Here is a 26,790-nt window from a genome sequence, read left to right as displayed (position 1 = left end):
AAGCATTGCATTGCATTCAATAGGCAATCAATCAATCAATCAGGCAATCAATTTTCAGTCTTTCCTGGTTGCTGCCACAGGTGTGTTAAGATGTAGGCCTGAATTAGGCCTTTCTTACAGTGTAGCAAATATACTGTGCCATCTACAGAATTAGGCCCCTGCCTGCTGTCAGCACTTGGTATTTAAATTGAAGCATCCAATGAGTAGTTCTGCCATACATACCACATTTGTGACCACCGATCATGAATTCTTTTGGAAGACATTGTTTACCTCTTGTGGACCACCGACTTTGAAATGCGGTGTATGATAGGTATTTGAAAAAAAGGAAAACTGGTGTCTGTGCTGATCTCGAATCTGCTAGTCTTGTGTCTTGTAGATACACCTGTGTGAGGAGTATTCTAATGCTTTTGACCAACCAGGTGCGCTGCCTGCAGTCGATAGAATCTTAGCACGGAACCTTCACCTGCAGTCACAATGGGGATGGTGGGTGTGTCAAAGTGGGCAGAGTTATGCAGATTCAAAACGCGTTGGGCGCAGCTTCAACGAGCACACACAGACACACACAGCCAAACAACCGACCAAAACCCAAGCACACCCGAACTGTCATTGAGAATGCATCCAGAGTTTCTGAAAATGTCTTCCTTGCGGCAATCTTTGGCTAGGTCTCCACAATGGGTGTCGGTTGTAGGCCTGGGTGCGTCTGAAATGGCCAACCATTTCAGGCCATCGCTTCTCGGCCTCCTATGGCTAAGATCAAGTGTAGTATCTGTTCTTATCAGTTTAATATCTGATACGTCCCCCATGTGGGGACCATATATTAAATGGCTTTTTGGAACAGGGAGCTGGAAATGGAGCTTGCTCTGTCCACTCCACGCATTGACCCGCTATTGCAGTCTCTCCGGGAACAGTGCACTCCTTCTCTGATCCGGTTTCTAAAAACAGATTGAATGGAAATTAATCAGCACAGTAAGTTGTCTTGGAACCCTAGATGGGAATTTATTTCAGGGTTGTTAAGGAAGCACATTTCACATGCCGCTGGCTGCCAAATGTAGCATGCTGCTCGATTTCACTTGCCTAATTGCAACATTTTGTGTGCCTTGCTTTCACCTCTGTATGTATGTATGTATGTATGTATGTATGTATGTATGTATGTATGTATGTCAAGCATTGCATTGCATTCAATAGGCAATCAATCAATCAATCAGGCAATCAATTTTCAGTCTTTCCTGGTTGCTGCCACAGGTGTGTTAAGATGTAGGCCTGAATTAGGCCTTTCTTACAGTGTAGCAAATATACTGTGCCATCTACAGAATTAGGCCCCTGCCTGCTGTCAGCACTTGGTATTTAAATTGAAGCATCCAATGAGTAGTTCTGCCATACATACCACATTTGTGACCACCGATCATGAATTCTTTTGGAAGACATTGTTTACCTCTTGTGGACCACCGACTTTGAAATGCGGTGTATGATAGGTATTTGAAAAAAAGGAAAACTGGTGTCTGTGCTGATCTCGAATCTGCTAGTCTTGTGTCTTGTAGATACACCTGTGTGAGGAGTATTCTAATGCTTTTGACCAACCAGGTGCGCTGCCTGCAGTCGATAGAATCTTAGCACGGAACCTTCACCTGCAGTCACAATGGGGATGGTGGGTGTGTCAAAGTGGGCAGAGTTATGCAGATTCAAAACGCGTTGGGCGCAGCTTCAACGAGCACACACAGACACACACAGCCAAACAACCGACCAAAACCCAAGCACACCCGAACTGTCATTGAGAATGCATCCAGAGTTTCTGAAAATGTCTTCCTTGCGGCAATCTTTGGCTAGGTCTCCACAATGGGTGTCGGTTGTAGGCCTGGGTGCGTCTGAAATGGCCAACCATTTCAGGCCATCGCTTCTCGGCCTTTTGGCTGCGATCGATCAGTTTAACTGTGAGATTGTAGTCAGGTCGGGTGCTTTCGGTACCCTCTCTCTCGGCCTGGGGGGATCGCTCCTCTTCGGAGGGGCTTCACCCCCCTGCTGCTATAGGGAGAGAGGATTAGTCCGGAGCAACGAGTTGCGATCGCCTTAAAAGGGCGCTAGCCTTTTTTTGTGTTTACAGCTGGAGTTCTTTCTCGGAAGGATGCCGGCTGCACTTACCTTTGCATCGGGTGAACCCCGGATGAGGAACACGGTCCGTATCGAGGTCTTGGAGAGATTCCGGAAGGAGAAAGAAATCCGCTACGTTTGCAACACCGTCCTTCTTGGGATCCTGGAGTTCGGCAGAGAGGACATCTTCTGTTTTCAGGACAATGAGCAGAAAGGTACTTATACTATTACCTTTAGGAGCCATGGTTGTTGTCAGCAGTTGGTCCAAAAGGTGAATGACAACATCTTTGCTGATGAACTGGAGGGCCTGGTCTTCTCCCTGCTTTTCGTCCAAGAGGAGGTACAAATGATTGTTTTCTTTCCAAATCCTTTTGTGGAAGTACTGGACATTTTAACCTGTTTGCGTCGCTATTGCGATGAAGTAACCTTTCAAGGGAATGTTAAAAACGCCGTTGGTTTCTGGTGTGGCAAGCGGAAATTCCTGGTGCGGCTGAAGAAAAATCCGGAGGGCTTTGGAGGAACAGAACATCCCCCCTCTACCATCACCATTGGGAAGAGCCGTGGCTACTTATTCTACACAGGTATGCCTATGTATTGCAGGAACTGTGGTAAGATGGGGCATACCCAAGGGAATTGTGTGGAAAGAAGGGCATTCCGCTGCAGCAATTGTGGTCAATTCGGACACTTCATGAAGGATTGCCCTCAAAAGAAGGCTTGTAACCTATGCGGGGAGGTTGGACATATGTTCCGAGGATGCCCACATAGGACTAAAGTCCGTACGTATGCAGAGGCGGCTGAGAGACCCGTGCCAAGGCAGGAACCAGCTATTGTCCCGGTCCATGCTGAGCTGAGTATCCCGGAGACCGGAGTAAGGCCTGAGCCAAGTCCCACTGTTCCTACAGCAGGGGAGGCGGCTGAGAAGGCCAAGGGCGCAGAGGAGAAGGTGGGGACGGAGCAGGAGTGTGGTGGCCCTCAGGGAGGCCCTCCTGTGTCGAAGTCCCGGAAAAAGGGCGGAGGGCGGACCACCCAGAGACTGGAGCAGGGGGACTCTCCCGTTGGGGGGGTAACCCTTGTGTCGAAGGTCTCGAATGAGGCTGGTGTGTTGGAGCAGAGCGCCCCCACTATGTTGGCGGTGGGGGGCACTGTGGCGAAGACCCCAGTCATTCCCAGGGACTCGAGCCAGCAGACCGCAGTTTTTTCTCCTACAGGTGATGGTGTGGATGAGGTCATTGTGCCAGATCCGGAGGCCCCCCAGGAAGTAAGAGGCCATGTAGCTATCACAGAGGACGACTGTACGAGTGAGCTGCCTGAGCCTTCTGGAAAGAAGCTGCGAGGGGATACTCTTCTGGAGGCCAATCCAGAGTCTCCGGATGTGTGTTTTCCCAGCGGAGACATGTGGCTGAACACGGACTCTTCTGGGTATCCATTACCGGGTTCCTCGGATCCCCAGAACATTGACTCTTTTTCCACACTGCCAGATGTGATTGAGGAGTTTATGGAAGTCATTGAGGATATCTCTCCTCCCTCATGACATAAATGCCATCCATGAGGTGTCTCTCACTTAATGTGAGATCTCTAAAGAGCCCTGTCCGCAGGGCTGCTCTTTTTGATTTTTTTGAAACATTAGACTTTGATATATGTTTTTTACAGGAGTGTGGTCTGCAGCATGGAATCCGGTATAACGAGATAAAAAAGGACTGGAAACTAGGGCCCTCTGTATGGTCGGGCTCGAACGAAAACAAGTCTGCTGGTGTGGGTCTGCTCTGCCGAGGTAATAACATCATCATCTCCTCTGTTACTGAGATTGTACCCGGCAGAGCTATCCTAGTGCATTTGTGTTTTAATAATTTTAATTTCCGTGTCATTAATGTGTACGCTCCACCAGATAAACAGGAGCGTATACGTTTGTTTGAAATTCTACCGGTATTCTGTGTAGGGTCATCTCCTCTCTTGGTAGCTGGGGACTTTAATTGCCTGAATGTGAATGAGCGCCGAGGAGGGGGTGACCCAATCCGTAAGTTAGATAAGTCGTGTTTTTTACTAAATAGCTTGCAGACTGATTTTAAGTTATGCGATGCCTGGAGGTCGCTTTCGCCGACGGACCCAGGATTTACATGGTCCGGTCGGGGAGTGGCTTCCAGGATCGATTTTATGTTTTTATCTGAGGATTTTAGCCCTGTACAATTTGTTTTAATGCCTAATTTATTCTCTGATCATAAAATGTTAAGCGTAAAGATAGAGTATCAAGGAGAGCTGAGGATAAATAGAGGTTTGTGGCGTCTGGGGGTCCATTTGCTGGAAGACCCTCAGGTGAGGTCAGACTTCTGTAATGCCTACCAGGAATGGAGACAGTTAAGGCCTCCATATATTAAAATCCTATCCTGGTGGGAAGTGATCAAAGATAAAATAAGGTTTTTTTTTATCAGGGCTGGAAAGAGGAAGGCGCGGCGGAAAAAGCAGATTTATGTAAATTTAAATATGAGACTGCAAACTCTCCATAAATTTAAAGAGATAGGACTAGAGGTGGAAGATGATATTGCAAGCCTAAAAACTGAAATACAATTGTGCCTTGATCAAAAAGGTAAAGAAATAATTTTTAATTCCAAAGTGAAACATTTAGAAGAAGGTGAGAAGTGTACACGTTTCTTTTTTAAAAAAGTGATGGAGAAAAAGGAGACGATCACCTGTCTTGATGGAGAAACAACTGTGGAAGGTATGAAGAAGGTGGCTTTTAATTTTTATAGAGACCTTTTTAGTAAAAAAAGTGTAAATAATGTTTTTTTACAAGATGCTCTTAATATCCTGGATTTTAAGTTAAGTTCTGTAGACCAGGGGTTTTTAATAGAAGATCTTAGCATGGAAGAACTTTTTAGTGTTTTTAAAAGTTTTTCAAAAGGGAAAGCCCCAGGAGCAGATGGTCTACCTGTTGAATTTTATTTGACTTTTTGGGATGTTTTAAAGGAGGATCTTTTAGCACTTTTTAAAGAGGTTTTTATGTGTTCAGAGCTGCCTAAGTCATGGAGGAGGGGGATAGTGTCCTTAATTTATAAGAAAAAGGGCGCTCGTGATGACCTCAGGAATTGGAGGCCTATCACCCTCCTCAACATGGACTATAAAGTTTTAGCTAAAATTATTGCTTGTCGTTTTAAAACTGTGATTAATAAATTGATACAACCCGAACAAGTATGTGGAGTACCAGGGAGGAATATTGCTGAGATTTTAAATGTTATTAGAGATGCAATATGGTACTCTAGGGATAGAAGTCAGAGCCTGGCCCTGTTGGCGCTGGACTTTGAAAAGGCGTTTGACAGGGTCTCGCATGAGTATCTTTTTAAAGTTTTAAAACAAATGGCGATCCCCGACATGTTTTTATCTCGTATTATGATTTTATATAATAATGTGTTTTCTCAAATTTCTGTCAATGGTTTTTTAACAGATTTTATCCCGTTGGAATCCGGAGTGAAGCAGGGGTGTCCATTATCCCCAATTCTTTTTATTTGTGCTATGGAACCCCTGCTGTGTATGATCCGGAGAGATAAAGTGGTCCGAGGGGTTCCTATTCCGGGTGGAGGAGGGGCCCAAGTCAAAGTATTTGCCTACATGGATGATGTTACTGCCATCTGTACAGATCCTGCTTCACTCCGGAGAGTGGTAATGTGCACCAATTTTTTTAGTCAGGCTTCAGGTTTTAAAATGAATTTTAATAAAACTGAATGTTTGATTTTGGGTTCCTGGGATACAAATGACCTACCAGCAGTAAAATTGAGGCACGACGAGGTAAAAATTTTGGGTATAGTATTTGATGTTAAAAATGATGGACACGTGAGCTGGGAGGAGGTACAGCATAAAATGGTGAAAAAGCTCTCCTTCTGGAATTTGAGATGCTTGTCGATTGAAGGGAAAATTTTAATTATTAAATCTGTTTTATTGCCTATGATGCTTTATGTTGCCATGGTATATCCTCCTTCTGAGTTGATACTAAAAAAACTAACTCGATGTATTTTTATGTTCATTTGGGGATCAAAAATGGAAAAGCTGAGGCGAACGGAAATGTACAAGAAACAACAAAATGGAGGAAAAGATGTCCCTGACTTGCATTTGTATTTATATGTAAATTTCTTTTGTTTTTGTTTTAAAGTTTTTAACACTAATTCTACTTTTAGTCTGTTTTTAAAATATACTTGCGGTTTTATCTTTAAAAAATGGTTCAGGCCATGTTTATCAGCACCCATTTTATTATGCCCGCCCAAGCATTTTATTGTTTTAGAAAAGGTGATAAGGACTCATAAATTAAAGGACTTGGATGCCGATCTCCTTCTGGACAGAAAAAAATTGATGGTTCATCTGAGAAGAGAAGAAGGAGTGTCCCCTGTGAGCAACTTCTCCTGGAGTAGATCCAAGCGTGTGTGGAGGAACGTTTTTGGGAAATTCTTGGCCAACATTCACAAAGACATCGCATGGATGGCTGCCCACCAGTGCCTCCCAACCAGAGACTTCCAGCACAGGAGAGGCCTGGTGGCGCGGGCAAAGTGCCCAAGAGACTCTTGCCGAGAGGATGAGACTGTTTTGCACCTTTTCTGGAACTGCTGTTTTGCACAAGAACTTTGGGGGAGATTGGGGATACTTTTAAAATGGGTTTGTGGTCTTAAAGATTTTAGCTATGAGTATGTTTTATATGGACTTTTTAATTGCCCCACTACACACCAGTTCAAAGTATGCTGGTGTATAATAAACTGTGCCAAAAATGCAATCTGGAAAGCGAGAAACATTTTACTTTTTAACCGTGATTTTATCTCTGTAAATGATTGTATTAAATTGGCTTTTAGTGAAATGTTTATTTATTTCTTAAAGGATGTTAAAGATGTGGGGAAGAAGGAAGCGAATCGTAGATGGTGTTTTTATATGTGGAATACTGTTTTATATTAAGTTGTTTCATGTTGTTGTATTTTATTATTGTAATTGTTTATGTTTCTTTTGCACAAAAGGTTTCATTTTTTCTTGTTGTTCTATGTCTTATGACTAAATAAAATTTTGTTGAAACCTTATCTGTTCTTATCAGTTTAATATCTGATACGTCCCCCATGTGGGGACCATATATTAAATGGCTTTTTGGAACAGGGAGCTGGAAATGGAGCTTGCTCTGTCCACTCCACGCATTGACCCGCTATTGCAGTCTCTCCGGGAACAGTGCACTCCTTCTCTGATCCGGTTTCTAAAAACAGATTGAATGGAAATTAATCAGCACAGTAAGTTGTCTTGGAACCCTAGATGGGAATTTATTTCAGGGTTGTTAAGGAAGCACATTTCACATGCCGCTGGCTGCCAAATGTAGCATGCTGCTCGATTTCACTTGCCTAATTGCAACATTTTGTGTGCCTTGCTTTCACCTCTGTATGTATGTATGTATGTATGTATGTATGTATGTATGTATGTATGTCAAGCATTGCATTGCATTCAATAGGCAATCAATCAATCAATCAGGCAATCAATTTTCAGTCTTTCCTGGTTGCTGCCACAGGTGTGTTAAGATGTAGGCCTGAATTAGGCCTTTCTTACAGTGTAGCAAATATACTGTGCCATCTACAGAATTAGGCCCCTGCCTGCTGTCAGCACTTGGTATTTAAATTGAAGCATCCAATGAGTAGTTCTGCCATACATACCACATTTGTGACCACCGATCATGAATTCTTTTGGAAGACATTGTTTACCTCTTGTGGACCACCGACTTTGAAATGCGGTGTATGATAGGTATTTGAAAAAAAGGAAAACTGGTGTCTGTGCTGATCTCGAATCTGCTAGTCTTGTGTCTTGTAGATACACCTGTGTGAGGAGTATTCTAATGCTTTTGACCAACCAGGTGCGCTGCCTGCAGTCGATAGAATCTTAGCACGGAACCTTCACCTGCAGTCACAATGGGGATGGTGGGTGTGTCAAAGTGGGCAGAGTTATGCAGATTCAAAACGCGTTGGGCGCAGCTTCAACGAGCACACACAGACACACACAGCCAAACAACCGACCAAAACCCAAGCACACCCGAACTGTCATTGAGAATGCATCCAGAGTTTCTGAAAATGTCTTCCTTGCGGCAATCTTTGGCTAGGTCTCCACAATGGGTGTCGGTTGTAGGCCTGGGTGCGTCTGAAATGGCCAACCATTTCAGGCCATCGCTTCTCGGCCTCCTATGGCTAAGATCAAGTGTAGTATCTGTTCTTATCAGTTTAATATCTGATACGTCCCCCATGTGGGGACCATATATTAAATGGCTTTTTGGAACAGGGAGCTGGAAATGGAGCTTGCTCTGTCCACTCCACGCATTGACCCGCTATTGCAGTCTCTCCGGGAACAGTGCACTCCTTCTCTGATCCGGTTTCTAAAAACAGATTGAATGGAAATTAATCAGCACAGTAAGTTGTCTTGGAACCCTAGATGGGAATTTATTTCAGGGTTGTTAAGGAAGCACATTTCACATGCCGCTGGCTGCCAAATGTAGCATGCTGCTCGATTTCACTTGCCTAATTGCAACATTTTGTGTGCCTTGCTTTCACCTCTGTATGTATGTATGTATGTATGTATGTATGTATGTATGTATGTATGTCAAGCATTGCATTGCATTCAATAGGCAATCAATCAATCAATCAGGCAATCAATTTTCAGTCTTTCCTGGTTGCTGCCACAGGTGTGTTAAGATGTAGGCCTGAATTAGGCCTTTCTTACAGTGTAGCAAATATACTGTGCCATCTACAGAATTAGGCCCCTGCCTGCTGTCAGCACTTGGTATTTAAATTGAAGCATCCAATGAGTAGTTCTGCCATACATACCACATTTGTGACCACCGATCATGAATTCTTTTGGAAGACATTGTTTACCTCTTGTGGACCACCGACTTTGAAATGCGGTGTATGATAGGTATTTGAAAAAAAGGAAAACTGGTGTCTGTGCTGATCTCGAATCTGCTAGTCTTGTGTCTTGTAGATACACCTGTGTGAGGAGTATTCTAATGCTTTTGACCAACCAGGTGCGCTGCCTGCAGTCGATAGAATCTTAGCACGGAACCTTCACCTGCAGTCACAATGGGGATGGTGGGTGTGTCAAAGTGGGCAGAGTTATGCAGATTCAAAACGCGTTGGGCGCAGCTTCAACGAGCACACACAGACACACACAGCCAAACAACCGACCAAAACCCACCCACACCCGAACTGTCATTGAGAATGCATCCAGAGTTTCTGAAAATGTCTTCCTTGCGGCAATCTTTGGCTAGGTCTCCACAATGGGTGTCGGTTGTAGGCCTGGGTGCGTCTGAAATGGCCAACCATTTCAGGCCATCGCTTCTCGGCCTTTTGGCTCAGATCGGGGTGAATAACCCTGGTCTGGGCTGGGGGGGTTTTCTTGGCGTGGAGTTTCTCCGGCGTCCGTGAGTGGCGATCTTGTGCTTCGGGCACTCTTTGCTGACATGGCAGCTATTCGCAACACTGTGCGTTTGACCATTTCTCCGGAAAAGAAGTATGGCTTGCAGCTTTCCTTCATCGTGGAAGACATCCTCAAGGAACTGGCACTTATCGATTTGGGTAAAGTCTTTTGTATCCAGGATTTTCCATCTTCCGGTCAGTACGATATTACCTTTTATCAGGAGGAGGATTGTTTGAACTTTTTTCAGCTCTTGAGAGAGAATGTGGATCATCCTTCATTGAAGTATGTGACTGTGGCTCCTCTTTTTTCTATAATTGAGAGGCCTTTGCTTCTGCATTGCTATAACCCCTTTATTGACTCTGCCTTGTTGAAAGCCTTTCTTGCCAGATATTGTTCGTCTGTGCGAATGGGGCCGATGCAGCGAAATTGCTTTGGGGTGTTCAATGGGAAGCATAAATTCTGGGTACGCTTTAAGCCTGACCCAGACGGCATAGGGGGTATAATGCATCCCCCAGCAAATTTCTCTGTTGGTGGTAATAAGGGATTTTTGCATTACCCTGGTCAGCCGACCTTTTGTAGGGCATGTTTCCGATATGGGCATGTGAAAGAGCAATGTACTCATGGCACTACATGTAGGAATTGCAAGAGGTCGGGACATGAAACTGCTGGTTGTCCTTATCCCCCGGCTTGTGATTTGTGTGGGAGTCGTGAACACACTTGTAAGATGTGTCCGGGGCTTAGGCAGCAGTATGCTTCCGATAAGGCCCGTTTTGCTAGACAGACTGCCAGGTTGTTTGCCACACCTGTCACGCCTGCTGAAGGCCAGACTGTCTTAGCTGCTGAGGAGGCGGTGCCAGAAGTTGGAGTGAGTCCTGTCTTAGACCCTCTGGAAGGACCTGATGTGGGTAGTAGTACCGTGGCTCCCGTGGAATCCATGGAATTGCAAATGGTGGCTGAGAATGATGAACTTCCTGTGGTGGAGGCTATAATATCTAGTCCAGAAATGGTGGAGGAGACGCCCAGTACAAGTCTGGTGGAGTTTGATAGCCCAAGCATGGAGGCTCAGGAAGATGCCGGTGCTTCTGCAGAGATTGTGCAGTCTGAAACCCCCAATATTGACTTGTCTTCCTTGGTAGCTAAAGCAGAGAGTGCTGCTATTGTTTATCAGGCAGTGTCCAAAAAATCAGCTGCAAAACAGGTGAAGAGGTTGAAGAGGAAGGAAATCAAGCCTATTGTAACTGAGAATCGTTTTGACATACTTGGAGGTGATGTAGAACCCCCCCCTGAGCTCCCTGACCCCCCTCTCCTTCCGGTGATGGCTCCAGTGTCTCCGGGACAAGGTTATCTTAGCGATGAGAAGGTGGCTGACCTGGAGAGGATAACTGGTTTCCCCCGTGGAACTTGAATGTTCAGTGTTTTTTTTCTTTTCTTTTTTTTCCTGAGATAGCTATATGGCTATGCGTTTGAAAATCATCTCTCAAAATGTGAGAGTTTTTCAGTCTCTGGCTAGGCGTGCATCTATTTTGGATTTTTTGAGTTTGAAAGGGGGTGATATTGTATGTGTGCAGGAGTGTGGTCTGAATAGGTGTCCTAAGAAGAATGAATGGAGGTTTGGTGAGGCTATATGGTCTTTTTCTTTGGTAAATAAGAATGATGGGGTCGGGGTGTTGTTTAGGAATAAGGATATTGTGTTAAAACAAAGTGTTGTGGTGGAGGATGGAAGGTGTGTATGTCTGCTTCTTTCCTGTAGGGGGTGGGATTTTAAGTTGATTAATATTTATGCACATGCTGATAAAAACGCCAGGCTTGCTCTGTTTGATAAACTGAATTTTTTTTTGCATGGCAAACTTCCAACCTTTGTTGTGGGGGATTTGAACTGTATCCTGGAGAAAGATGCCAGGGCTGGGTCTTATGTATCCAGGGTAGATGTTACAGGTAACAGGTGGAAGCAGCTGGTGTCTGATTTTTCACTTAAAGATGCAGTGGAAGTTAGTCCTGGCCCTTTTACATATCATGCGGATAATGGGTGCACTGATTCTCGCTTGGATTTTTTCTTTTATACATCTTTTGCGGTTAAGTGTGTGAAGTATGAGCAAGAGCGGGTGGGGTTTTCTGATCATGAATGTTTGTCTGGAGTGTTTGAGGTTAATAATGTTTTCCATGGCCGGGGTGTGTGGCGGATGAATGTTAGTATGTTGCTTGATGTGAATGTAAGGAGGGCGTTTGAAAGAAAGTATGCTTTTTGGTGTAGGAAGAAAGGCTGTTTTTCAAATCTTTTATTGTGGTGGGACTGGGTTAAAATTAAAATAGGTGGTTTCTTCAGGCACTTGGGATATGCAAGGGCATGGAATAGGAGGTTGTTGTATAAAAGGCATGCTGGGAGAATTTCTTATTTGCATAAATGCAAATCTTTGGGTCTGGATGTGCAGAATGATTTGGAGCGGGCAAAAAAGGAGATGAATGGTTGGCTTGGAGAGGAAGGTAAGAAGATTATTTTCAGATCAAGAGTGGAAGTGAGAGAGAAAGATGAAAAGTGTACTCGTTTCTTTTTCAAAAAGATGTGTAGTGGTGGAAGGGACATGAGTGTGTTGTTGGATGGGAACAATTGTGAGGTGCGTGGTATGCAAGTTTTGAAGGTGGTGGCTGAATTCTATAGTGGTTTATATGAAAGGAAAGTTTGTGATTTGGGTGTTGATGAGTTTTTGGATGTGATAGAGAGGTTTGTCCCGGAGGGTGAGTTTCAGTTTCTAATGGGGGAAGTTACAAAGGAGGAAATTGGAGGGATTGTATCTAAGGCAGCCAAAAATAAAGCTCCTGGTCATGATGGGATTCCTTGGGAATTTTATGAGAAGTACTGGGAAGTGATTGGTGGTGATGTGGTGGAAGTGATGAGTATGATTTTTGGGGGTGCAAGGATGACTGAGAGTATGAAGCAAGGGGTAGTGGTGTTAGTTTTCAAGAAGGGTGATAGGCGTATTTTGGGTAATTGGAGACCCATTACTCTTTTGAACACTGACTACAAAATTTTTTCTAAATTAATGGCAAATCGTATGAGAGAGGTGGTGGGTCATGTTATACATGAAGATCAGGTTTGTGCAGTGCCTGGTCGAAAGATTCATGATAATGTGGTGTTAGTACGGGATATGTTGGGGGATTGTAAAGCTAGGAAGTGTGGTGTGATTGTTTGTGCTTTAGATTTTGAGAAAGCGTTTGATCGGGTGGCTCATGTGTTTTTGTTTAAAGTGTTGAGGCGTATGGGTTTTCCAGATAGGTTTGTTGATTTGTTGTTTGGTATGTATGAGGGGGCTAAAAGTAGAGTGTTGGTGAATGGTTTTTTTACTTTTCCTTTGGATATTTGTTCTGGGGTAAGGCAGGGGTGTCCTTTGTCGCCCATCTTGTTTATATGTGCTATTGAGCCGCTTTTGGTGATGTTGAGAAAGGACAAGGTTTTTAGAGGTTTTTTTGTTCCGGGGAGTGATGGAAGGTGTTTAAAAGTGTTGGGTTATATGGATGATATTTGTGTTTTTTGTGATTCGGTTTGTGAAGTTGCTAGAGTGAGGTTATTGGTTAGTCTTTTTTGTATTGCTTCTGCTTTTAGGATTAGTTGGGGGAAAAGTAATATGAAGGTTTTCTTCAAACATGTTTCTGTAGTGGATTGTGGTATGGTATTAGCTGGTGATAGTATTAGGGTGTTGGGGGTGGATTTTAGTGAGAGTTTGAATGGGGATGAGTGTTGGGTGGAATTAGGACGTAGGATTTCCAAGAAGCTTGATTTTTGGCGTTTAAGGGATTTGTCCTTTACTGGTAAAGTGCTTGTTGTTAAGAGTGTTGTTTTGCCCATGATTTTATATATCGCTCTGGTGTTTCCTCCGTCTAACATGATGTTAAAAAAGGTTAATCGGATTCTGTTTTTGTTCTTATGGGGGTCTGGAATGGAGAAGGCAAAGCGAGAGATATTGGTAAAGAGGAGGGAACTTGGAGGACTGGATTTTCCCAATTTGGAGGTTTTTCTGGGGATTAATTATATTGGTTTTTTTGTTGGGTCTCTTTCTAAGTCTTCCAAGACTGCCTGTATGTTGAGGTACTTGGCGGGTTCTGTGTTGGGTCGTTTGAAGTGGGTGGTTCCTGATAGAAGTAAGCCCTTTGGTTTTTTTTGTCCTGAATGGTATTTGTATGTTGAGCGGTTTGTGAGGAAGTATAGATTGGAAAACGTAAAAATGGAACAGTTTGTAAGTAAGAAAAAGTTAATTAAGAGGATGTGTGTGGATGGGTCTATATGTGAGATTAATGGTTTGAAATCTGCTGAGGCGGAAGCTGTGTGGGGGAAAGTTTCTAAGTACGATTTGACTAATAAGCAGAAGGATCTTGTTTGGATGTCTTTGCATGGTATTTTACCAGTTAGGAGTGTGCAGAAGAGGAGAGGTCTTGTGCCTTCTGAAAGGTGTCCTAGGGTTGGATGTGGAGATGATGAGGATGTAAGTCATGTTTTTTGGTCTTGTAGGTATGCAAGAGACGTATGGAATAGATTAGGCAGGATGTGTTTGGGTCTGACTGGGATTAGGAGTTTGAACTTAGAAATTGTTATGTTTGGTCTTTGTAGGTTGAGTAGGAGAAATGATAGGTTGTTATGGTTGTTTTTGGCATGTGTGAAGGAAGTTTTGTGGGATGTGAGGAATTTGAATGTTTATAAGAAAGAAGTGTTTGAGATTGATGATTGTGTGAGAATGGTATTGGATAAGCTGTATTTTTGCTATAAGTGGGATGCTGATAGAGGTATGGATGCTGAAGGTAATTGGAAATTTTTGAAGTGGAAGCATTGGGTGGCGGGTGTGTGATTTTTGATGGATTTTATGTTATTCTGCTGATATTGTATTATGGATTGTTGTGGTGTGCTAAATAAAATATGGCCATTATGATGAGTTTTGTGATAGTCTCGTCAGGTGGTTTTGCCCTTTTGGGTCTGACTCCTGACTTTTGACTATGTCTGAAACCTGAATGGTTTAAAAAAAAAAAAAAAAAAAAAAAAAAAAAAAAATCTGTTCTTATCAGTTTAATATCTGATACGTCCCCCATGTGGGGACCATATATTAAATGGCTTTTTGGAACAGGGAGCTGGAAATGGAGCTTGCTCTGTCCACTCCACGCATTGACCCGCTATTGCAGTCTCTCCGGGAACAGTGCACTCCTTCTCTGATCCGGTTTCTAAAAACAGATTGAATGGAAATTAATCAGCACAGTAAGTTGTCTTGGAACCCTAGATGGGAATTTATTTCAGGGTTGTTAAGGAAGCACATTTCACATGCCGCTGGCTGCCAAATGTAGCATGCTGCTCGATTTCACTTGCCTAATTGCAACATTTTGTGTGCCTTGCTTTCACCTCTGTATGTATGTATGTATGTATGTATGTATGTATGTATGTATGTATGTATGTCAAGCATTGCATTGCATTCAATAGGCAATCAATCAATCAATCAGGCAATCAATTTTCAGTCTTTCCTGGTTGCTGCCACAGGTGTGTTAAGATGTAGGCCTGAATTAGGCCTTTCTTACAGTGTAGCAAATATACTGTGCCATCTACAGAATTAGGCCCCTGCCTGCTGTCAGCACTTGGTATTTAAATTGAAGCATCCAATGAGTAGTTCTGCCATACATACCACATTTGTGACCACCGATCATGAATTCTTTTGGAAGACATTGTTTACCTCTTGTGGACCACCGACTTTGAAATGCGGTGTATGATAGGTATTTGAAAAAAAGGAAAACTGGTGTCTGTGCTGATCTCGAATCTGCTAGTCTTGTGTCTTGTAGATACACCTGTGTGAGGAGTATTCTAATGCTTTTGACCAACCAGGTGCGCTGCCTGCAGTCGATAGAATCTTAGCACGGAACCTTCACCTGCAGTCACAATGGGGATGGTGGGTGTGTCAAAGTGGGCAGAGTTATGCAGATTCAAAACGCGTTGGGCGCAGCTTCAACGAGCACACACAGACACACACAGCCAAACAACCGACCAAAACCCAAGCACACCCGAACTGTCATTGAGAATGCATCCAGAGTTTCTGAAAATGTCTTCCTTGCGGCAATCTTTGGCTAGGTCTCCACAATGGGTGTCGGTTGTAGGCCTGGGTGCGTCTGAAATGGCCAACCATTTCAGGCCATCGCTTCTCGGCCTCCTATGGCTAAGATCAAGTGTAGTATCTGTTCTTATCAGTTTAATATCTGATACGTCCCCCATGTGGGGACCATATATTAAATGGCTTTTTGGAACAGGGAGCTGGAAATGGAGCTTGCTCTGTCCACTCCACGCATTGACCCGCTATTGCAGTCTCTCCGGGAACAGTGCACTCCTTCTCTGATCCGGTTTCTAAAAACAGATTGAATGGAAATTAATCAGCACAGTAAGTTGTCTTGGAACCCTAGATGGGAATTTATTTCAGGGTTGTTAAGGAAGCACATTTCACATGCCGCTGGCTGCCAAATGTAGCATGCTGCTCGATTTCACTTGCCTAATTGCAACATTTTGTGTGCCTTGCTTTCACCTCTGTATGTATGTATGTATGTATGTATGTATGTATGTATGTATGTCAAGCATTGCATTGCATTCAATAGGCAATCAATCAATCAATCAGGCAATCAATTTTCAGTCTTTCCTGGTTGCTGCCACAGGTGTGTTAAGATGTAGGCCTGAATTAGGCCTTTCTTACAGTGTAGCAAATATACTGTGCCATCTACAGAATTAGGCCCCTGCCTGCTGTCAGCACTTGGTATTTAAATTGAAGCATCCAATGAGTAGTTCTGCCATACATACCACATTTGTGACCACCGATCATGAATTCTTTTGGAAGACATTGTTTACCTCTTGTGGACCACCGACTTTGAAATGCGGTGTATGATAGGTATTTGAAAAAAAGGAAAACTGGTGTCTGTGCTGATCTCGAATCTGCTAGTCTTGTGTCTTGTAGATACACCTGTGTGAGGAGTATTCTAATGCTTTTGACCAACCAGGTGCGCTGCCTGCAGTCGATAGAATCTTAGCACGGAACCTTCACCTGCAGTCACAATGGGGATGGTGGGTGTGTCAAAGTGGGCAGAGTTATGCAGATTCAAAACGCGTTGGGCGCAGCTTCAACGAGCACACACAGACACACACAGCCAAACAACCGACCAAAACCCAAGCACACCCGAACTGTCATTGAGAATGCATCCAGAGTTTCTGAAAATGTCTTCCTTGCGGCAATCTTTGGCTAGGTCTCCACAATGGGTGTCGGTTGTAGGCCTGGGTGCGTCTGAAATGGCCAACCATTTCAGGCCATCGCTTCTCGGCCTCCTATGGCTAAGATCAAGTGTAGTATCTGTTCTTATCAGTTTAATATCTGATACGTCCCCCATGTGGGGACCATATATTAAATGGCTTTTTGGAACAGGGAGCTGGAAATGGAGCTTGCTCTGTCCACTCCACGCATTGACCCGCTATTGCAGTCTCTCCGGGAACAGTGCACTCCTTCTCTGATCCGGTTTCTAAAAACAGATTGAATGGAAATTAATCAGCACAGTAAGTTGTCTTGGAACCCTAGATGGGAATTTATTTCAGGGTTGTTAAGGAAGCACATTTCACATGCCGCTGGCTGCCAAATGTAGCATGCTGCTCGATTTCACTTGCCTAATTGCAACATTTTGTGTGCCTTGCTTTCACCTCTGTATGTATGTATGTATGTATGTATGTATGTATGTATGTATGTATGTATGTCAAGCATTGCATTGCATTCAATAGGCAATCAATCAATCAATCAGGCAATCAATTTTCAGTCTTTCCTGGTTGCTGCCACAGGTGTGTTAAGATGTAGGCCTGAATTAGGCCTTTCTTACAGTGTAGCAAATATACTGTGCCATCTACAGAATTAGGCCCCTGCCTGCTGTCAGCACTTGGTATTTAAATTGAAGCATCCAATGAGTAGTTCTGCCATACATACCACATTTGTGACCACCGATCATGAATTCTTTTGGAAGACATTGTTTACCTCTTGTGGACCACCGACTTTGAAATGCGGTGTATGATAGGTATTTGAAAAAAAGGAAAACTGGTGTCTGTGCTGATCTCGAATCTGCTAGTCTTGTGTCTTGTAGATACACCTGTGTGAGGAGTATTCTAATGCTTTTGACCAACCAGGTGCGCTGCCTGCAGTCGATAGAATCTTAGCACGGAACCTTCACCTGCAGTCACAATGGGGATGGTGGGTGTGTCAAAGTGGGCAGAGTTATGCAGATTCAAAACGCGTTGGGCGCAGCTTCAACGAGCACACACAGACACACACAGCCAAACAACCGACCAAAACCCAAGCACACCCGAACTGTCATTGAGAATGCATCCAGAGTTTCTGAAAATGTCTTCCTTGCGGCAATCTTTGGCTAGGTCTCCACAATGGGTGTCGGTTGTAGGCCTGGGTGCGTCTGAAATGGCCAACCATTTCAGGCCATCGCTTCTCGGCCTCCTATGGCTAAGATCAAGTGTAGTATCTGTTCTTATCAGTTTAATATCTGATACGTCCCCCATGTGGGGACCATATATTAAATGGCTTTTTGGAACAGGGAGCTGGAAATGGAGCTTGCTCTGTCCACTCCACGCATTGACCCGCTATTGCAGTCTCTCCGGGAACAGTGCACTCCTTCTCTGATCCGGTTTCTAAAAACAGATTGAATGGAAATTAATCAGCACAGTAAGTTGTCTTGGAACCCTAGATGGGAATTTATTTCAGGGTTGTTAAGGAAGCACATTTCACATGCCGCTGGCTGCCAAATGTAGCATGCTGCTCGATTTCACTTGCCTAATTGCAACATTTTGTGTGCCTTGCTTTCACCTCTGTATGTATGTATGTATGTATGTATGTATGTATGTATGTATGTATGTCAAGCATTGCATTGCATTCAATAGGCAATCAATCAATCAATCAGGCAATCAATTTTCAGTCTTTCCTGGTTGCTGCCACAGGTGTGTTAAGATGTAGGCCTGAATTAGGCCTTTCTTACAGTGTAGCAAATATACTGTGCCATCTACAGAATTAGGCCCCTGCCTGCTGTCAGCACTTGGTATTTAAATTGAAGCATCCAATGAGTAGTTCTGCCATACATACCACATTTGTGACCACCGATCATGAATTCTTTTGGAAGACATTGTTTACCTCTTGTGGACCACCGACTTTGAAATGCGGTGTATGATAGGTATTTGAAAAAAAGGAAAACTGGTGTCTGTGCTGATCTCGAATCTGCTAGTCTTGTGTCTTGTAGATACACCTGTGTGAGGAGTATTCTAATGCTTTTGACCAACCAGGTGCGCTGCCTGCAGTCGATAGAATCTTAGCACGGAACCTTCACCTGCAGTCACAATGGGGATGGTGGGTGTGTCAAAGTGGGCAGAGTTATGCAGATTCAAAACGCGTTGGGCGCAGCTTCAACGAGCACACACAGACACACACAGCCAAACAACCGACCAAAACCCAAGCACACCCGAACTGTCATTGAGAATGCATCCAGAGTTTCTGAAAATGTCTTCCTTGCGGCAATCTTTGGCTAGGTCTCCACAATGGGTGTCGGTTGTAGGCCTGGGTGCGTCTGAAATGGCCAACCATTTCAGGCCATCGCTTCTCGGCCTCCTATGGCTAAGATCAAGTGTAGTATCTGTTCTTATCAGTTTAATATCTGATACGTCCCCCATGTGGGGACCATATATTAAATGGCTTTTTGGAACAGGGAGCTGGAAATGGAGCTTGCTCTGTCCACTCCACGCATTGACCCGCTATTGCAGTCTCTCCGGGAACAGTGCACTCCTTCTCTGATCCGGTTTCTAAAAACAGATTGAATGGAAATTAATCAGCACAGTAAGTTGTCTTGGAACCCTAGATGGGAATTTATTTCAGGGTTGTTAAGGAAGCACATTTCACATGCCGCTGGCTGCCAAATGTAGCATGCTGCTCGATTTCACTTGCCTAATTGCAACATTTTGTGTGCCTTGCTTTCACCTCTGTATGTATGTATGTATGTATGTATGTATGTATGTATGTATGTATGTATGTCAAGCATTGCATTGCATTCAATAGGCAATCAATCAATCAATCAGGCAATCAATTTTCAGTCTTTCCTGGTTGCTGCCACAGGTGTGTTAAGATGTAGGCCTGAATTAGGCCTTTCTTACAGTGTAGCAAATATACTGTGCCATCTACAGAATTAGGCCCCTGCCTGCTGTCAGCACTTGGTATTTAAATTGAAGCATCCAATGAGTAGTTCTGCCATACATACCACATTTGTGACCACCGATCATGAATTCTTTTGGAAGACATTGTTTACCTCTTGTGGACCACCGACTTTGAAATGCGGTGTATGATAGGTATTTGAAAAAAAGGAAAACTGGTGTCTGTGCTGATCTCGAATCTGCTAGTCTTGTGTCTTGTAGATACACCTGTGTGAGGAGTATTCTAATGCTTTTGACCAACCAGGTGCGCTGCCTGCAGTCGATAGAATCTTAGCACGGAACCTTCACCTGCAGTCACAATGGGGATGGTGGGTGTGTCAAAGTGGGCAGAGTTATGCAGATTCAAAACGCGTTGGGCGCAGCTTCAACGAGCACACACAGACACACACAGCCAAACAACCGACCAAAACCCAAGCACACCCGAACTGTCATTGAGAATGCATCCAGAGTTTCTGAAAATGTCTTCCTTGCGGCAATCTTTGGCTAGGTCTCCACAATGGGTGTCGGTTGTAGGCCTGGGTGCGTCTGAAATGGCCAACCATTTCAGGCCATCGCTTCTCGGCCTTTTGGCTAAGATCAAGTGCAGTGGCTTAATTGTTGCTGTACTTGGTCTGGCCTAAGGTGCCCAGGGTACCCGGCTCCTTGGCCTGGGGGGATCGCTGCATTTGACAGTGTGGCTTCACCCCCCTGCTGCTATTGGGGAGTCGGATTAGTCCCTGGGCAACGAGAGGCGATCACCCTTGCCACTACATCTGTAGTGGGCAACTGTTCCAACACATAGCTGTTGGGGCAACATTGGAGATATGGAGTTCTGGAGGAAGAGGAGCTGCTTGCGGTTCTTTCGAAAGCCAGGCATGGAGGACGTCTTGTTGGATGAAAAGCGGATTATGGACTTTTTTGTGGATTTTGGAGCAATCTGGAAAGAAGATATTTTGTGTATGCAAGAAGCAAGATATAGAAGGAGCTTTGACGTGACTTTAAAATCAGAAGGTAAATGTTTGGATTTCTTTAAGTGGTGGAATGGAGAAAACTTTGGAGATATTGGTCTGATGGTATCATGTATGGGAAAACCAAGAAGTGTTGTTGTATGTATGGATGACCCTTTTGTAGACACTGAAGAGGTGTTGAGTTATTTGAAGACAAAGTATGTGGAGGCAAAGTTTCAGAAAATTTTTTTGAATACTATTGGTGTATGGAATGGAAAAAGACGTTTTTTGGTATGGACAAAGGAAGATGAGGAGTTGTTGGTAGGAAAAATTATGATAAACGGGAAGTTTGGGTTTTGTTATGTGGAAAGAGAGAAAACTTTAGCAGTGAATTTTGAACTTTTTGAGAAGATGGAAGGAGTTTTGGAAAAGAAAGAAGATGAAGAAATCGAGAGAAGGGAATGTATGGAGGAGCTTAAGGAGAGATTTATAATGGATAAAGATGAAGACAAAGTTAGAAAGGTTGAAAGTGCGGAGAAAAGAGTTAATAAAAAATGGAAACGGAAGATAATTCAAAAGGAGAAAAGGGAGACTGTGTGTAAAGAGAAGGAAAAGACAATGGGAAAAATAGAGTTTCAGGGTGAGGAAGATTTTTTTGAGTATTGGGAGGAGGGAGTTAAAAAGGAAAAAAAAGAGACTGGGAGTAAAGAGAAGGGAAAGGAAAAAGGGAAAAAAATGGTGATGATTCAGGAAGATATAATATTTGACTATAGAGACATTTGGTTACCTGAGGAGTACAAATAGGATAGTTTGTTTTTGTTTATAAAGATATTCTATAGGGATATTGTGTTCTGTATTATGTATATGATGTGATTTGTATTTTATTTTTAACAGAAGTGGTTTCAAAATGATGATGTCGAACTCATGTTTAAGTCGTTTAATACGATTAATTTTATTTTTGAGCTTTGATACTGATGAAACCGTATCTGTTCTTATCAGTTTAATATCTGATACGTCCCCCATGTGGGGACCATATATTAAATGGCTTTTTGGAACAGGGAGCTGGAAATGGAGCTTGCTCTGTCCACTCCACGCATTGACCCGCTATTGCAGTCTCTCCGGGAACAGTGCACTCCTTCTCTGATCCGGTTTCTAAAAACAGATTGAATGGAAATTAATCAGCACAGTAAGTTGTCTTGGAACCCTAGATGGGAATTTATTTCAGGGTTGTTAAGGAAGCACATTTCACATGCCGCTGGCTGCCAAATGTAGCATGCTGCTCGATTTCACTTGCCTAATTGCAACATTTTGTGTGCCTTGCTTTCACCTCTGTATGTATGTATGTATGTATGTATGTATGTATGTATGTATGTATGTCAAGCATTGCATTGCATTCAATAGGCAATCAATCAATCAATCAGGCAATCAATTTTCAGTCTTTCCTGGTTGCTGCCACAGGTGTGTTAAGATGTAGGCCTGAATTAGGCCTTTCTTACAGTGTAGCAAATATACTGTGCCATCTACAGAATTAGGCCCCTGCCTGCTGTCAGCACTTGGTATTTAAATTGAAGCATCCAATGAGTAGTTCTGCCATACATACCACATTTGTGACCACCGATCATGAATTCTTTTGGAAGACATTGTTTACCTCTTGTGGACCACCGACTTTGAAATGCGGTGTATGATAGGTATTTGAAAAAAAGGAAAACTGGTGTCTGTGCTGATCTCGAATCTGCTAGTCTTGTGTCTTGTAGATACACCTGTGTGAGGAGTATTCTAATGCTTTTGACCAACCAGGTGCGCTGCCTGCAGTCGATAGAATCTTAGCACGGAACCTTCACCTGCAGTCACAATGGGGATGGTGGGTGTGTCAAAGTGGGCAGAGTTATGCAGATTCAAAACGCGTTGGGCGCAGCTTCAACGAGCACACACAGACACACACAGCCAAACAACCGACCAAAACCCAAGCACACCCGAACTGTCATTGAGAATGCATCCAGAGTTTCTGAAAATGTCTTCCTTGCGGCAATCTTTGGCTAGGTCTCCACAATGGGTGTCGGTTGTAGGCCTGGGTGCGTCTGAAATGGCCAACCATTTCAGGCCATCGCTTCTCGGCCTTTTGGCTAAGATCAAGTGCAGTGGCTTAATTGTTGCTGTACTTGGTCTGGCCTAAGGTGCCCAGGGTACCCGGCTCCTTGGCCTGGGGGGATCGCTGCATTTGACAGTGTGGCTTCACCCCCCTGCTGCTATTGGGGAGTCGGATTAGTCCCTGGGCAACGAGAGGCGATCACCCTTGCCACTACATCTGTAGTGGGCAACTGTTCCAACACATAGCTGTTGGGGCAACATTGGAGATATGGAGTTCTGGAGGAAGAGGAGCTGCTTGCGGTTCTTTCGAAAGCCAGGCATGGAGGACGTCTTGTTGGATGAAAAGCGGATTATGGACTTTTTTGTGGATTTTGGAGCAATCTGGAAAGAAGATATTTTGTGTATGCAAGAAGCAAGATATAGAAGGAGCTTTGACGTGACTTTAAAATCAGAAGGTAAATGTTTGGATTTCTTTAAGTGGTGGAATGGAGAAAACTTTGGAGATATTGGTCTGATGGTATCATGTATGGGAAAACCAAGAAGTGTTGTTGTATGTATGGATGACCCTTTTGTAGACACTGAAGAGGTGTTGAGTTATTTGAAGACAAAGTATGTGGAGGCAAAGTTTCAGAAAATTTTTTTGAATACTATTGGTGTATGGAATGGAAAAAGACGTTTTTTGGTATGGACAAAGGAAGATGAGGAGTTGTTGGTAGGAAAAATTATGATAAACGGGAAGTTTGGGTTTTGTTATGTGGAAAGAGAGAAAACTTTAGCAGTGAATTTTGAACTTTTTGAGAAGATGGAAGGAGTTTTGGAAAAGAAAGAAGATGAAGAAATCGAGAGAAGGGAATGTATGGAGGAGCTTAAGGAGAGATTTATAATGGATAAAGATGAAGACAAAGTTAGAAAGGTTGAAAGTGCGGAGAAAAGAGTTAATAAAAAATGGAAACGGAAGATAATTCAAAAGGAGAAAAGGGAGACTGTGTGTAAAGAGAAGGAAAAGACAATGGGAAAAATAGAGTTTCAGGGTGAGGAAGATTTTTTTGAGTATTGGGAGGAGGGAGTTAAAAAGGAAAAAAAAGAGACTGGGAGTAAAGAGAAGGGAAAGGAAAAAGGGAAAAAAATGGTGATGATTCAGGAAGATATAACATTTGACTATAGAGACATTTGGTTACCTGAGGAGTACAAATAGGATAGTTTGTTTTTGTTTATAAAGATATTCTATAGGGATATTGTGTTCTGTATTATGTATATGATGTGATTTGTATTTTATTTTTAACAGAAGTGGTTTCAAAATGATGATGTCGAACTCATGTTTAAGTCGTTTAATACGATTAATTTTATTTTTGAGCTTTGATACTGATGAAACCGTATCTGTTCTTATCAGTTTAATATCTGATACGTCCCCCATGTGGGGACCATATATTAAATGGCTTTTTGGAACAGGGAGCTGGAAATGGAGCTTGCTCTGTCCACTCCACGCATTGACCCGCTATTGCAGTCTCTCCGGGAACAGTGCACTCCTTCTCTGATCCGGTTTCTAAAAACAGATTGAATGGAAATTAATCAGCACAGTAAGTTGTCTTGGAACCCTAGATGGGAATTTATTTCAGGGTTGTTAAGGAAGCACATTTCACATGCCGCTGGCTGCCAAATGTAGCATGCTGCTCGATTTCACTTGCCTAATTGCAACATTTTGTGTGCCTTGCTTTCACCTCTGTATGTATGTATGTATGTATGTATGTATGTATGTATGTATGTATGTCAAGCATTGCATTGCATTCAATAGGCAATCAATCAATCAATCAGGCAATCAATTTTCAGTCTTTCCTGGTTGCTGCCACAGGTGTGTTAAGATGTAGGCCTGAATTAGGCCTTTCTTACAGTGTAGCAAATATACTGTGCCATCTACAGAATTAGGCCCCTGCCTGCTGTCAGCACTTGGTATTTAAATTGAAGCATCCAATGAGTAGTTCTGCCATACATACCACATTTGTGACCACCGATCATGAATTCTTTTGGAAGACATTGTTTACCTCTTGTGGACCACCGACTTTGAAATGCGGTGTATGATAGGTATTTGAAAAAAAGGAAAACTGGTGTCTGTGCTGATCTCGAATCTGCTAGTCTTGTGTCTTGTAGATACACCTGTGTGAGGAGTATTCTAATGCTTTTGACCAACCAGGTGCGCTGCCTGCAGTCGATAGAATCTTAGCACGGAACCTTCACCTGCAGTCACAATGGGGATGGTGGGTGTGTCAAAGTGGGCAGAGTTATGCAGATTCAAAACGCGTTGGGCGCAGCTTCAACGAGCACACACAGACACACACAGCCAAACAACCGACCAAAACCCAAGCACACCCGAACTGTCATTGAGAATGCATCCAGAGTTTCTGAAAATGTCTTCCTTGCGGCAATCTTTGGCTAGGTCTCCACAATGGGTGTCGGTTGTAGGCCTGGGTGCGTCTGAAATGGCCAACCATTTCAGGCCATCGCTTCTCGGCCTCCTATGGCTAAGATCAAGTGTAGTATCTGTTCTTATCAGTTTAATATCTGATACGTCCCCCATGTGGGGACCATATATTAAATGGCTTTTTGGAACAGGGAGCTGGAAATGGAGCTTGCTCTGTCCACTCCACGCATTGACCCGCTATTGCAGTCTCTCCGGGAACAGTGCACTCCTTCTCTGATCCGGTTTCTAAAAACAGATTGAATGGAAATTAATCAGCACAGTAAGTTGTCTTGGAACCCTAGATGGGAATTTATTTCAGGGTTGTTAAGGAAGCACATTTCACATGCCGCTGGCTGCCAAATGTAGCATGCTGCTCGATTTCACTTGCCTAATTGCAACATTTTGTGTGCCTTGCTTTCACCTCTGTATGTATGTATGTATGTATGTATGTATGTATGTATGTATGTATGTATGTCAAGCATTGCATTGCATTCAATAGGCAATCAATCAATCAATCAGGCAATCAATTTTCAGTCTTTCCTGGTTGCTGCCACAGGTGTGTTAAGATGTAGGCCTGAATTAGGCCTTTCTTACAGTGTAGCAAATATACTGTGCCATCTACAGAATTAGGCCCCTGCCTGCTGTCAGCACTTGGTATTTAAATTGAAGCATCCAATGAGTAGTTCTGCCATACATACCACATTTGTGACCACCGATCATGAATTCTTTTGGAAGACATTGTTTACCTCTTGTGGACCACCGACTTTGAAATGCGGTGTATGATAGGTATTTGAAAAAAAGGAAAACTGGTGTCTGTGCTGATCTCGAATCTGCTAGTCTTGTGTCTTGTAGATACACCTGTGTGAGGAGTATTCTAATGCTTTTGACCAACCAGGTGCGCTGCCTGCAGTCGATAGAATCTTAGCACGGAACCTTCACCTGCAGTCACAATGGGGATGGTGGGTGTGTCAAAGTGGGCAGAGTTATGCAGATTCAAAACGCGTTGGGCGCAGCTTCAACGAGCACACACAGACACACACAGCCAAACAACCGACCAAAACCCAAGCACACCCGAACTGTCATTGAGAATGCATCCAGAGTTTCTGAAAATGTCTTCCTTGCGGCAATCTTTGGCTAGGTCTCCACAATGGGTGTCGGTTGTAGGCCTGGGTGCGTCTGAAATGGCCAACCATTTCAGGCCATCGCTTCTCGGCCTCCTATGGCTAAGATCAAGTGTAGTATCTGTTCTTATCAGTTTAATATCTGATACGTCCCCCATGTGGGGACCATATATTAAATGGCTTTTTGGAACAGGGAGCTGGAAATGGAGCTTGCTCTGTCCACTCCACGCATTGACCCGCTATTGCAGTCTCTCCGGGAACAGTGCACTCCTTCTCTGATCCGGTTTCTAAAAACAGATTGAATGGAAATTAATCAGCACAGTAAGTTGTCTTGGAACCCTAGATGGGAATTTATTTCAGGGTTGTTAAGGAAGCACATTTCACATGCCGCTGGCTGCCAAATGTAGCATGCTGCTCGATTTCACTTGCCTAATTGCAACATTTTGTGTGCCTTGCTTTCACCTC

The 26,790-nt window shown here is 43.5% G+C and overlaps 10 non-coding genes and 2 pseudogenes across 10 annotated transcripts; all 12 read left to right on the top strand.

Annotated features, from left to right (window-relative positions):
- The first annotated feature begins 725 nt into the window (after positions 1-725).
- Positions 726-918, top strand: LOC138654608 (U2 spliceosomal RNA). Its single transcript, XR_011316397.1, has one exon. It is a non-coding gene; the product is annotated as a U2 spliceosomal RNA (small nuclear RNA).
- A 6,164-nt stretch (positions 919-7,082) lies between these two features.
- LOC138654634 (U2 spliceosomal RNA) lies at positions 7,083-7,283 on the top strand (annotated as a pseudogene).
- A 965-nt stretch (positions 7,284-8,248) lies between these two features.
- Positions 8,249-8,441, top strand: LOC138654607 (U2 spliceosomal RNA). The gene has a single exon (XR_011316396.1). It is a non-coding gene; the product is annotated as a U2 spliceosomal RNA (small nuclear RNA).
- Positions 8,442-14,459: 6,018 nt separating this feature from the next.
- On the top strand, positions 14,460-14,680 carry LOC138654585 (U2 spliceosomal RNA; annotated as a pseudogene).
- Positions 14,681-15,649: 969 nt separating this feature from the next.
- LOC138654606 (U2 spliceosomal RNA) lies at positions 15,650-15,842 on the top strand. The gene has a single exon (XR_011316395.1). It is a non-coding gene; the product is annotated as a U2 spliceosomal RNA (small nuclear RNA).
- A 961-nt stretch (positions 15,843-16,803) lies between these two features.
- LOC138654605 (U2 spliceosomal RNA) lies at positions 16,804-16,996 on the top strand. The gene has a single exon (XR_011316394.1). It is a non-coding gene; the product is annotated as a U2 spliceosomal RNA (small nuclear RNA).
- A 969-nt stretch (positions 16,997-17,965) lies between these two features.
- Positions 17,966-18,158, top strand: LOC138654603 (U2 spliceosomal RNA). The gene has a single exon (XR_011316393.1). It is a non-coding gene; the product is annotated as a U2 spliceosomal RNA (small nuclear RNA).
- A 965-nt stretch (positions 18,159-19,123) lies between these two features.
- LOC138654602 (U2 spliceosomal RNA) lies at positions 19,124-19,316 on the top strand. Its single transcript, XR_011316392.1, has one exon. It is a non-coding gene; the product is annotated as a U2 spliceosomal RNA (small nuclear RNA).
- Positions 19,317-21,613: 2,297 nt separating this feature from the next.
- LOC138654638 (U2 spliceosomal RNA) lies at positions 21,614-21,799 on the top strand. Its single transcript, XR_011316424.1, has one exon. It is a non-coding gene; the product is annotated as a U2 spliceosomal RNA (small nuclear RNA).
- Positions 21,800-24,092: 2,293 nt separating this feature from the next.
- LOC138654637 (U2 spliceosomal RNA) lies at positions 24,093-24,278 on the top strand. The gene has a single exon (XR_011316423.1). It is a non-coding gene; the product is annotated as a U2 spliceosomal RNA (small nuclear RNA).
- A 965-nt stretch (positions 24,279-25,243) lies between these two features.
- LOC138654601 (U2 spliceosomal RNA) lies at positions 25,244-25,436 on the top strand. Its single transcript, XR_011316391.1, has one exon. It is a non-coding gene; the product is annotated as a U2 spliceosomal RNA (small nuclear RNA).
- Positions 25,437-26,405: 969 nt separating this feature from the next.
- On the top strand, positions 26,406-26,598 carry LOC138654600 (U2 spliceosomal RNA). Its single transcript, XR_011316390.1, has one exon. It is a non-coding gene; the product is annotated as a U2 spliceosomal RNA (small nuclear RNA).
- The last annotated feature ends 192 nt before the right edge of the window (positions 26,599-26,790 follow it).

The sequence above is a fragment of the Ranitomeya imitator genome, unplaced genomic scaffold (genome assembly GCF_032444005.1).
Source record: "Ranitomeya imitator isolate aRanImi1 unplaced genomic scaffold, aRanImi1.pri SCAFFOLD_450, whole genome shotgun sequence".
NCBI classification, from domain to species: domain Eukaryota; kingdom Metazoa; phylum Chordata; class Amphibia; order Anura; family Dendrobatidae; genus Ranitomeya; species Ranitomeya imitator.
This window is presented reverse-complemented; position numbering and strand designations above follow the sequence as displayed.